The following is a 14203-nucleotide window of genomic DNA, read 5'->3' on the forward strand; positions in this document are numbered from 1 at the left end:
TATTCTATTCATCCCGATACATCAAAGATGTATAGAGTTTTAAGGAATCATTACAAATAGGGGCATAAAGAAATATATAGAACACTTTGAAACTCATTACCTATGTTGTCAATAGGTAAGGGCCAAGCATCAGCGTCACGGTGGTTTTACTCAGAGGTTTCCCATTCTTGAGTGAAAATGGGAACGGATTACTATGGACTTCATTAGTAGTTTGCCCGTACTTCCGGTGGTTCCAATATTATTTTGGTGACTATGGATCATTTAAAAAAGTGAGCACTTCATTCCTATTCAGAAAACCTTTTGTGCTGAGAGATTATCCCATATTTATATTTGGGAGGTAGTCCGTTTTCATTGGGTGCCCATTTCTATCAGTTTAGACCATGGCTTTGTGTTCACTTCGAGGTTTTGGAGAGCATTTTAGGAGGAGTTGGGTACTCATGTGAATTTGAGTATAGCCTTTCACCCGCAAACCGAAAGCCAGTCCTTATGTACTTGAGGATATGCTCCGAGCCTGTGTTATAAATTTTGGACATTGTTGGCCTTCAAGTCATTTTCAATATTTTTCTTATTTTTGCTGTTAGAGCTCCTCCATAGCTGCTCCAAGTCATTTATGACTTGTTGGAACTGATAGTTCGATTATTGAATAGTTCGTTGGTTTTTAGAGCCAATTCTCTATTTAGAAATCTTTGTTGGTTCCAAATGGCCACCTAGCAAAAACTCCAATAAAATGATTTTGAATGCAAATTCGACTATACCAGCAGCTTAAAATATTGATTTTAGGCTAGGTAGACCTTTGCTTCGGGTCCCAATGTACCCATCCTTATTTTGACCTACTGGTCGAAAATTTGAAAAATTTGAAGTTTGGGTATGGGAACCATATTTTGTCGAAATAACCTCGGATTGAAAATCTAACATTACCAATGCATCTAAAACGTAGAATTTAGTGTGGTTACAAAGTTCATTTGCAAATATAAGATTTCGAGGGAATCCTGAGGCATCATTGGAATCTTGGAAAATTTTCAAAGTTAGCTAGTACTAAAGCTTGTGTGATCATACAGATGGAATCATTATCGGCCTATTGCAATCTCCATCAAGGAACTACGATCACCCTTGTACAATTTCCATCCATGGGTTGCGATACCACACTTGAGTACCTGAGATGGGTATTTAATGGCCATTTATGCTGCATTTTGTTTTGGGCACATTTCACTCATCTTTGAGACCAAGAAACCCTAGAATGGTGTGCTAAACTCTAATGGAGTCTTGGGAATGTCTTGAGAGCTTTATTAACATATATTTTCGTGATTAACATCAGATTTGGGGTAAGAATCTTCAATTTCATGCTTGAATTTCTTGAATTATTAATAACCCCCACCACCCACCCCCAAATCTTTTGAGGTCTTTGTCTTATCTAAAATAATATTTCTTTTCACATATTTCTTGAGGGTTTTGGTTCCCTTATGGTGTATGAACATTGTGATGACTTCAGAAATATGTTTTTCATAAATCGAACCAACTTGGGGCTTTAGATATCATTTTTGGACCCAAAGTATAATGTTTCAATATGGGTATCAATGTTCTCGTTATAATGTGTAGATTGTGTTTTGATAGCTTAGCACCATGAAGAAGCTTCTCGGAAGGGAAAAGCAAAGGTTTAGCAGTTCATGAGCTTCCTTTGGATTTGAGGCAGGTTATACTTATTCCTTGTTATATTTATCTATGTTACAGTATAATTGCGATATCTTGTTATATTGGGATGGGTTTTAGGTTTTGGATTGATAAATGGTAAGGCTTGGGATTAGTTGCATCATTTAGGTTACTTGAACTCATGGGTTGGAATGCTTGGCTGTAGGTTTGAACCTTGGTGAATTTGACTCCATGTCTCATGGTTTGCATGAGGATTCCTTAGTTATTCTAGTTGAATGTAAGTGACCTTGTCACTTATGTTGTGGGTAATATGACCGTAGTTACTTACATTAATATAAGCGCCTTAGATATTATGGTTGAGTAAGTATAGTGTGTTGGAAAGATCTTTACCTTAGGAATATTAGAGGCTTGCTATACATCTAAGAGTTGATTTAGATAACTTAGCCTAGTCCCGGGTAGAAATTGGACTTAGAATGTATTTTGAGGAATTAGAATAGGGTTCTTGACCCATCTTGAAACAACCCGAACAAGGGCCTGGTCGTAATGGGCACCTCAAGTCTATTAAGGACTGAAGATCACCCCGTTATTCCATCTAACTAACCAGAAACCATAACAAAACCAAGATAATAACCAAGTTCCATACCATAACATAACATACCCAAGTCCACAGTTTGTCCATACAAAACCTCCAAACGAAATCTGAGAATATCCATCGGAAATTGTCCCCGACCATAGCCAAAACCAATATCCAAGTCTAAACCAGTAAAGACATAAGAAAACTCAAAGCAAGAAATGGAGTCTTCCAAAGTATGGAAGCTTACCACTTAAATTCACCACAAGTTTTTCCCGAGTCAAATCACTGAGTAGGAGGTGTAAGATTAAGACAAACACCTGCATCACATGGGGATACAGCATCGAAGACAGTTAGCGATTGGAGCACTAGCATGTATCTCAAGGATAAGGATAAAATAGTGCCAATAGTTCAAAACCTTTAAAACAATACATATAATCAATGTAATACATATACATATATACCATGTCGGGGTAGGGAACAAGATTAACTTGAACTTTTGAAACTTTAACCTATGCTGTGTAGTACAACGGTCGTAGAACAAGGCACCCCACTGGCTGTATGAGTCCAGCTCTCCCTATTTGTAAGAGACGTAGTGCGTGTAGCCACACGAACCAGAGAATATCCATAAACGTATATGCCTATATAGGGATTCGAACCTCCTGGAATCATCAACGTGACATAGGAACAATGATAATAATATGGGGGAATCAAACCTCAAAGTTATATATTCATTTGGGGGATTCAAACCTCCCGATCATATAGACACCCGCTTCGGCTAGTGCTGTTTCGAGTGTTATTCCTTCAGACTCCACTTTCTCGGCACTGCTACACATCCCACTTTAAATCCTAATTTAAATCCTATAGTTCACATACACAACCATTATGCCAATTAATTACCAATGTAACTTCGTTGGTATTATCATACCAACCCTACTTTCTAGCATACAACATGTCACAACCCTTACAATCGACTTTGGTACTCGAACCCATTATCTATTCAAGCCATCAATTAAATACAATATTTAGGGACCCGAACCCATTATCAAATAAGGACATAAATCAATTTAATGTTTAAGGAATCAAACCTTTTACGAAAAGAAAACCACCAAGGTTACCATTTAGATCTTTATAGATCCAACAAAGCATTTTAAAAAATTCTTTACCAACCATTCATATTTATTAGGCCTGTTCCTTAGTTCAAAACATATTCAAATTCAATTTATGGGCGTCAAGACCTTTACAAAATCATTCATCCTTGATTAGAATTCTTGTACCAAGCATTAGTGCAAAATCTAATTCATCATGTGAATAGTTCATTTTCTTAGGCATTTTCACAAACACTTTGAGGGTATACCCTTACTAAGCCCAAATCCAAAGTAAGAACCATCAAGTTTTGGGAAACCTATGACCCAATTGTTAAACCACTATTACCAAGCACCCACATATGCAAACCATCATCAAAAACACATATAAACACAGTTTGAACCAACAGTAAACAATACTCAACATTATACAACGAAACGCTCAACATTAGTTTTCAAAACCACCATTAATGAAACAAAATAAATGTTTAAAATGCATGATATTTGAGAACTAACTATGAGGGAAGATTCACATGCCTTATTCATGAAAGATTCATAGAAAAAAAAATTGACTTTTTTAGCCTCTAGATGAACACCTTGTACAAACCCTAGCCCAATAATCAAGAAAGTGTTTAGAGAGACTTTTTTGGAATGTTTTTATCTGTCAAAGTGTGTTAAGGAAACAACATGTTATAAGATGTGGGGAATTAAGGTTTTATAGGTGGGAAACATCAAAAATGTCCTTAGCTTAAAAGCTAAAAACTTGGTTGAAGAGGGTACGACCACACACCCCAAATCGTACCCTAGGGTATGAGTGGTACCCATATCTCATACCCTAGGCCTCATCTTAGACATCCATACTGAACAACTTATGAGCGCAAAGGATTAAGTCATATCCTATCATACAAGAAGTACCCTTAGAATCGTATCCTGGTCGGAATCATATAGACCAAACTTAGGGCATCATACGACTAGGCAACATATACCTCATACCCAAACATAATACTTGTAAGATGTCCACTCATACCTTGGAAAGAATACAACCAAACCACACTAATTTACATATGAGAGAAGAGACCTTAAATCTTACCACATCATATGACTAGCATGAATAAATCGTATGATGTCAAGAATACTTAGGAAATTTTGTAAGGGTCCAAAGCGAAAGAGTTTCAATTGTCCCCCACTAGGATCATTCATCCTCATATGATGGATACGAAAAGCACAAACACGAGTTAACACATTATTACATACTAAACTAACCTATAACCAAGTTAGAAGAAAACAAATACATGAAATAATAATATAAAGAACAACACATACCTCAAAACCGAACTTCCAAAATGGGGAACAAATGTGGATACTTGGACTTCATGTCCTCTTTCGCTTCACAAGTAGCCTCTTTACCTTATGGTTCCTCTAAAGAACCTTTACCGAGGCCACATCCATTGTCCGCAACTGACGGACTTGACGATCCAAGATCTTAATGGGGACTACCTCATAATATAAGGAATCTGAGACACCCAACACTTCTAAAGGAACAATCGATGAAGGATCACCTACACACTTTCTGAACATAGAGACCGGGAAAACAGGATAATGGAGCTCAAACCAGGAGGCAACTCCAATTCATAGGCAAAAATTCCAATCTATTTTAAAACTAAGTAGGGACCAACATACCGAGGACTTAAATTTCCCTTCTTACCAAATCGTATCACTCCTTTCATGGGAAGTACCTTTAAGAACACCCAATCACCAATATTGAACTCTAACTCCCTATATCTCACATCCGCATAGGACTTTTGGTAATATTCAGAAGCTTTCAACCTATCATAAATCACCTTCTCCAAGGCTTGGTGAACCAAAGTAGGGCCAAAAAACTTAACCTCACCAACATTATACCATCCATTAAGAGAACGACATTTTATTCCATACAATGCCTCAAAAGGAGCCATACCAATACTAGAGTGACAGCTATTATTATAAAAGATTCAATCAAAGGCAAATGATCAAACCAACTACCATCAAAGTCAATCATGCAAGCACAAAGCTTATCTTCCAACATCTGGATGGTCCTCTTTACTTATTCATCCGACTGCGGGCGGAAAGTGGTACTAAGGCACACCTTAGTTCCCAAACCTTTCTATAACGACTTCCAAAAATTAGAATAGAACGGAGTACCACGATCCAAAATGATAGAAATAGGAGTGCCACACAACTTCACAATCTCCACAAGGTACAACTTAGCGAAATCCTTAGTCTAATAACTAGTCCTCAGTGGCAAGAAGTGAGCAGACTTAGTCATTCTATCCACAATGGCCAAATCAAATCAAATTAATTCCAAGACCGGCAAAGAATGGTAACGAAATCCATATTAATCACCTCCCATTTTTATTTGGGCAACTCAATTTCTTTGTACCAAACCCCGCGTCTCATGTGCTCAACTTTCACTTGTTGACACACTATTCACTTGGCCACATAGTTAGCCATATCTCACTTCATATTATTCCACCAATAAAACTCCTTAAGATCATGATACATCTTCATGGAACCGGGATTAATAGCATAATAAGTTCTATAATCTTCGACCAAAAACCTTTCCCTCAATACACCAACATCAGGAATACATAACCTACCTTGGTAACTCAAGATACCATCACCTCCAATCGCAAAGCCAATAATCTTTTGTTGACCCACATTACTCTTAATCTTTATCAAATTAGAATCCAACCCTTTTTTTCCTTTATCTCAACAATAAGAGATGACTGTGATGCCTAAAGCATAAACATACCACCATTCTCAAAGTCTGTGAGACGAACTCCAAGACTAGACAAATGGTGAATGTCCTTTACCAACTCCTGCTTATCCTCATCCACATGAATTAGAACTCCCATGGATAACCTATTAAGAGCATCAACAACTATGTTAGGTTTACCTGGATGGTAATAGAGTCTCATGTCATAGTCCTTCAATAACTCAAGTCACCGCCTTTGCTTGAATTTAAGTCTTTTTGAGTAAACACTTACTGTTGACTCTTATAATTCAAAATGATGTCAAAATGAACCCCATATAGATAGTGATGCCAAATTTTCAATGCAAATACCACAGCCAACAACTCCAAATAATGGGTTAAGTACTTCTTCTCCTGAACTTTCAACTGCCTAGAAGCATAGGCCACCATCCTACTATGCTGCATCAACACACAACAGAGCCTAACATAAGAAACATCACAATAAACTGCAAAACCATCATTACCCACGGGCAAGGTCAAAATTGAAGCATTATAATTTATCCTTCAACTTCTTGAAAGTTACCCTCACACGCATCCGACCATAAGAACTTGGCTTTTTCTGGGTCAACTTAGCCAATAGGGTAGCTATAGTCAAAAAACGTTCCATAAATCACTTATAGTAATTATCTAAACCCAAAAAGCTTTGAATATTGGTTGGAGTTGTAAGTCTAGGCCACTTCTTAACCACTGGAACCTTTTGAGGATCTACTATGATCCCTTCACTAGAGATAAACATGACAAAAAAATTCATAACCTTCAATAAAACTCACACTTAGTGAACTTGGCATACAAACGCTGACCCTTCAAGATCGGCAATACAACATTAAGGTGATCAGCATGATCCGCCTAGATCTTAGAGTATACTAGAATATCATTTATGAATACGATGATGAATGAATTTAGAACTGATTGAACACCCTATTCACCAAATCCATAAATGTTGCCAGATAATTAGTCAACCCAAAAGACATAGCTAGGAACTCATAGTTACCATATTAGGTCCGAAAGGCATTCTTAGGGATATCTACCTCCCTAACTTAAGCTAATGATAACCCGACCTAAGATCAATCTTAGAGAAATACTTCACATCTTGAATCTGACCAAACAAATCACCAATACTAGAAAGAGGATACTTATTCTTTATAGTCACCTTATTCAGCTAACAATAATCGATACACATCCAAAGAGAACCATCCTTCTTATGCACGAATAACATAAGATCACCCCAAGGAGATACGCTAGGATGGATAAAACCTTTATCAGAGAGATCTTTCAATTTCTCCTTAAGCTCCTTTGACTCATTCAAATCCATTCTATAAGAAGGATAGAGATAGGATGAGTGTCCAAAAAATGATCAATCCTAAAATCAATTTTGTTATCTAAAGGAATGCTAGGAAGATCATCTGGAAAAAACAAAGAAAACTCACTAACCACAGGAATAAATTTTAGAGAAGGACCTTCCAAGTTAAAATATTTAATCCGGACCAAATGATACCAATACCCTTTGGAAATAAACTTTTGGGCTCTAAGATATGAGATGAACCTTCCCTTAGGGAATTTTAACATAACCTTATGAGTCTGACAATATGAGAAAGCATAACACGAATGCAACCAATCCATTTCTAATATAACATCAAAATCAACAATATTTAATTCAAATAGATCCACCAAAGTTTCTTAACTACTAATAGATACCACACACCCCCTATAGACTCTTCTAGGAAAGAAAGAGTCACCTATCAGGGTAGAAATAGAAAAAGGGTCTGAAACACAGTCGGGACCAAAACCAAAGTGCACAGCCACAAACGGGCTCACATAAGAAAGAGTGAACCCTAGATCAAGTTAAAAATAAACATCATGGGGGAAAATTTTCAACTTACCAGTAACCACATCAAGAGATTCCATAAAATCACAGAGCATACACATCAGGAGACATAAAGGCATATAATCAATTTTGGCAAGTGTCGGTACCATAGTAGAAACAGATGTAGAACTAGCACCCTTTGGTGCGGCAATAAATAAATAGGCAACAAGAACTTTGTTAGCCCAAGAATCCATTCAAACACAATAGTCATGCAACATATGACCAATCTAACCATAATAAAAACATATATTCTTCCTTTCCTCAAATAAACCATGAAGCGATGTCCCACAAAATCTACAAGGAGGGTGGGATGGAGTTAACTAGCCCTAATAGTCTAAGATTTGGCACCCTATGCTCGGAACCCACCATCATACTGAGATCGATGATTACCCAATGGATTTGGATAAGGAGAACTAGCCATGGGAAATGAACAATAATTCCCTCATTTCTTCTTTATCCACTTACCACTATCTCTACTACCTTGCACAGAAGGCCCAAATTTCTACCCCTATCTCTCACTAAACTCAACTTATTTTTACTCTTTCTCCACGTATTGTATATACATAAAAAACCTATAGATATAAATGTCTTTGATCAACAAGGCTACCTTACTCTCAAGGATCAACTCACTAGACAATCCTGAAGCTACCTTATGTATTCTAGCCCTCATACTAGAAACAAACTCAGGAGTATTCTTGGACAACTGATGGAATTTCAAAGTGTACTCCTTGATAAACATCCTACCTTACCTCAAATACAAACTCTTCTGCTCTTACCTCTCTCAATTCCTGAGGAAAGGAGTAGTCCAAAAAGGGACTAGAGTAATCCTCCCATAAGGCAGAACTAGTATCTTCACCCTTCGATTGTTCCCATTCTTGGTACCACCTGTACGTCATATCTTTCAATTGATAGGACTCAAACTCAACACTTTCAACCTCTAAAGCATGCATAATTTGGTGAATCTTCTCCATTTCATCAACAAAAGCTTAAGGCTCCTACTTAACCTTAGTAGCTGTAAACATAGGAGGATGTAACCTCCTGAACTAACCAACCCTTATGGCCTTAGAACATGGAGTAACAGGAATACTACATTCAGACTGAGAAGCTACCAACTGAGTCAACAGAGTGATGGAGTAATGAAACTCACCATTAATGGCCTCCCCTTAAGGCAACTGAGCAAGAGTGTTACCCTCATTAGGAAGATCAATGGGGGTAAGTAGAACCCCATGGGTGTAGTCAGATACAGTGATGCTTAACCAGGTTCGAACCACATAGGTAGAGTGTATCCCATCAATATTATCCCTAGTTGGGATATAAGAGTTTCCATGGACATCAGATCTTATTAGTGGCAAGGAAATAGAAATCAGAAGAATCCAAGACATTAAACACTATAGCTTAAAGTAAAACAACAAGAAAGTGAAACATTCCTAAATATCTCATAGCCTCTCTCTTATAATTATTAAGTGCTACACACCCATAAAAGAGACTCTACTTGACAAAACTTTGTGGTCACCCAACTGACCATGAACCTAGGATCTAATACCAACTTTACACGACCCAAACTAGGGCTTTGTCGTAAATAGGCACCTCAAGTCAAAAAATGACAAGAGATCACCCCATTATTCTATCTAACCAATCAACAACCATAATAAAAACATGATAATAACTAAGTTTATATCCATACCATAACATACCTAAGTCCATAGTTTGTCCATACAAATCCTCTAAATAAAATCCAAGAATATATGGTCAGGACAAACCCACCATAACCAAAACCAAAATCCTAGTTCAAACTAATAAAGACATAAAAAAACTAAATGCAAGAAATGGAGCCTTCCAAAGTATAGATGCTCACCACTTTAAGTCCCCATAAGTTTTTCTCGAGTCCAATCACTAAGTAGGAGGTGTAATATTATGACCAACACCTACATCACATGGGGATATAGCATCGAAGATGGTTAGTGGTTGGAGCACTAGCATGTAACTAAAGGATAAGGATAACATAGTTCCAACAATTCAAAACCATTCAAAAAATATGTATAACAAATTCAATATATATATATATATATATATACATACATACCATTCCCGGATAGGGAATAAGATTAACATAAACTTTGGAAACTTTAACCTGGGCTGTGTAGCAAAACCTTCATAGAACAAGGCATCGACGAGGATCTATGGGTCCAACTCTTCCCTAGCTGGAAGGGCCCGAGTGCATGTAGACACAGGAACCAAAGCATATCTATAACTGTATATGCAACTATGGAGGACTGAACCTCCTGGAATAATCAAGGTGACATAACACCAATGTATATAATATGGGAGAATCAAACCTCATAGTTATATATTAATGCGAGGGACTCAAAGCTTTCGATCATATAGACACCCTCACTTGCTAGCTTAATTTCCAGTATTAGTCCTTCGGACTCCACTTTCATGACATGGCTACATATTCTGCTTTAAGGCCCAATTTAAAACTAATATTTCCCATATACAATCATTAATCCAATAACTAACCTAAGTTTTTATTGGTATCAATATACCAACCCCATTTACAAGCGTACAACACACCACAACCCTTATTAATCGACTTTGTTACTTGAAATAATTGTCTATACAAGCCATCAATTCTATACAATATTTAGGGACAAAAAACCATTATTAAATAAGGACATATCAATTTAACATTTACGAACTCAAACCCTTTTAGAAAAACAAACCACCAAGGTAACCATTTAGATTATTACAGGGCCAAGAAGGCATATTTAAAACCATTTACCAACCATTCATATTCATTACGCCCATGTCTTAGATCAAGACACATTACTATTTAATTTCTGTTCATCAATACCTTTAAAAAATCATTCATCCTTAATTAGTATTCTTGTACCAAGAATTAGTGCAAAACTCAATTCATCATGTGACTAGTTTATTCTCTTAGGCATTTTCACAAACAATTTAAGGGAATACATGTATCAAGTGTAAAACTAAAGTAAAAATGATAAATCTTATGGTAACCTACTACCCCAATTGTTAAATCATAATTACCAAGCATGCACATGTTCAAACCATCATCAAAAACATGTATAACTATACTTTTAAAAAAGAGTAAACAATATACAACATTATGCAATGAAACCCTCAACATTGGTTTTCAAAACCACCATTAATGAATAAAATTCAATATTTAAAGTATATGATATTTGAGAAATAAAAATGAGTCAAGAGTCACATTCCTTATTCACGAAGATTCATGGAAGAAATTTGACACTTGAGCCTCTAGATGAACACCTTGTAGAAACCCTAGCCCAGTCTTTAAGAGACTATTTAGAGAATTTTTTGGAATACATTGATATTTTAAAATGTGTTATGAGAGTACACAACATGTTATAATATATGGGTACTTAAGGAATTTGGGGAGAGAAATGTCCAAAATGTCCTCATCTTAAAAGCTAAAAACTTGGCCGCGGAAGGGTATGATGACACCCCCTAAACTACACCCTACGGTCTGAGTGGTACCCTTATCTCATACCCTAGGACTCATCTTAGACCTCAACATTGACCAACGTATGATTACAAAGGACTAGGTTATATCGTATTATACGAGAAGAGCCCTTAGAATCGTACCTCAGCCAAAATCATCTAGACCAAACATTGGACATCATACGACTAGACAAAATACACCTTGTACACTAACATAAGACTTGTAATATGTTCACTCATACCTTTGATATAATACAACCAAACCACACTGATTTATATATGAGATAAAGGACCCTAAATCATACCACATTGTGCTACTAGAATACACAGGTCATATGATGTCCAGAATACTTAAATTAGGAAATTTTCTATAGGTCAAAAGCCAAGGTGTTTCATATATTAATCTTGGATGTATATAGTTCCTTGGAAGACCTTATACTCTTACTAAAGTCCTAGAAAATACTCCCTTAGAAGCATATTGGTTAATCATGGTAAATAGATAATGTTAATGACATTGGAAGTGATGTATATGGTTGTAGGATAAATTGTTGTTAATGCTAGGAGTTGCTCTGTATTATCTGATTTCTCATGATATACATTTGTTTATAAATGAATCTAGTGATCATGCTAGAAACTCCTCTTATGGCTACTATTATGGGTCATGATGTTAATGATTCTAGAGGGCATGTTTTATGATTACATGGGAAGCGACTTTACTAATTATGCTGGAAACCCAATTATAGTAAGTATTACTTATGTTATATATTCATATACCTATTGGTAAATAGACATGGATGATGAATGATGAGTTGACGGTATTTTCTTCCTTGCTTCTCCTTTATGTTCATTTAATTTAGCCCTTGTAGGGCTTACCATTTACTTTATCCCTCGTGGGACTTGTAATTTACTTTATCCCTTGTGGGGATTGCTTTTATTATTGACACTGAATTGGATATGACTATAAAACCCAATAAAACCAGAGAATATTATGATCATATATTTATAACTGGCATTTTTGAAAAAGATTGTGAAGGTGAAATTGATACCTGGCAAGGTCGGAGGAAATTGTAATAATGATGATGATACCTAGATAGTCCAGAAGATGATTATGATAATATACCTGGAAAGGAAGATGATGATTATTTGATATGCCTATGGGTACATTTGCCGAATTTAGTTTGGTTAGCCCTATGCATGGCAATTTTATAATTATATATGTATATATACATACATATTTGTATATATCTCTATATGTCTAATGTGGATAAAATGTGACATTATAATATCAGTTGTAGCCCACTAGTGTTAAATGCATATAAAGTGGTGCAGTTAATGATTAATGAGAACTAAGGTTTCATGATGGATATTGTTTACATGATTAATTAAGACTAGTTGGTAAGTGGGAAACTAGTTGTAAATTAAGGATTCACTTTATGAGTAATGTTAGTGATCAATAGTGGCTAAATAAGGAATGTTGACTATTAAAATGGCTATGTGGTGAATAGTTGTCTAGCAAATAACTATAATTATATGATGGTTAGGAATCAAATGGACTAGTCAATACTTCTTTCTTAGCTAATAAATAGTAGCTAGTGGGTATCGATGCTAAGTGGCTAAAGATGGTAATAATATGGAATATGGTTATATGGTCAATGTTGGTAACGAATCAAAGTTTGATAAAATATCCTATTGATGATAAGTATGGTTTACGATTGAATAATGATGAGATTTGGATATTTTATTAGTTAAATGCCTTTTTATTATTTATCTTGGGTATACTATGCAATAGTATGGGATGCTGTGATGAGTTCTTTATTTTATGCACTAGTTGGCATATGGGAGCCAATTTTGTACTTGTGTTTGCTTGTGGTTATACTTATGATATGTTATACTTACGGATTGTCGATTACTTATGCATGAGATGGTATTGGCATCTATTGATTCCTTATGTTATACTATTATTATAGTTTAATTACTTATTATATACAGTGATAATGGAGATGATTTAAGTTCAATTTTGTACGTTGACTTAGTTATGACTATCTTGCATTATATCACCTTTTTATCTTGATTTAGCTCAATTGGCCAATGATGCCTACTAAGTACCCATTATTTTGGTACTCATACTACGCTTCTATACCTTTTTGGTACAGATCTGAGTAATTGTTATCATTGTTAATTGTTGTTATATACGGGGAATGATTTTCAGAGATAGGTTAAGATAATGGAGTTCGAGTCGCCCATTTTTTCCTCTATCTTTTATTAGTCATAAGTATTTGAGAAATATGTAGTAACCATATCTATGTCTTTTGAGTTGTATTATTTACATTAGGTTCTCTTGTAATGGCTCTACAAGGTCGTGGATTGATACCTTATGATGACTTCTTATATATTTAGAACCCTTTGTTTATATTTTTACTTGTGTCATTGAATTTGTCTTATGTTGCCTTTACTTATCGAATTAACCCATTGTGTTAGCTCTGGGTTATGGTATCGGCTTACCTACTGGTGGGATTTTTTGGGTGCCATCATGACTTTTAAATCAATTCATGATAGGCCATACCATATGTAGTAGGTGTACCATATGGATTGGAAGGGACAACATCTTTGATTATACCTGAAGGACTGACAGAGGCCTCTGAAGTATTTTGAGTATGAGTTCCAAATAATTGAGGTTTGTGCACCCTTACTCTTAACTCAAACTTTCAATCATCCCTAATTTTGTCAAGATCTTAAGTTTTGATCACCACCACTTCATC

Source organism: Capsicum annuum, chromosome 7, assembly GCF_002878395.1.
Source record: "Capsicum annuum cultivar UCD-10X-F1 chromosome 7, UCD10Xv1.1, whole genome shotgun sequence".
Classification (NCBI taxonomy): domain Eukaryota; kingdom Viridiplantae; phylum Streptophyta; class Magnoliopsida; order Solanales; family Solanaceae; genus Capsicum; species Capsicum annuum.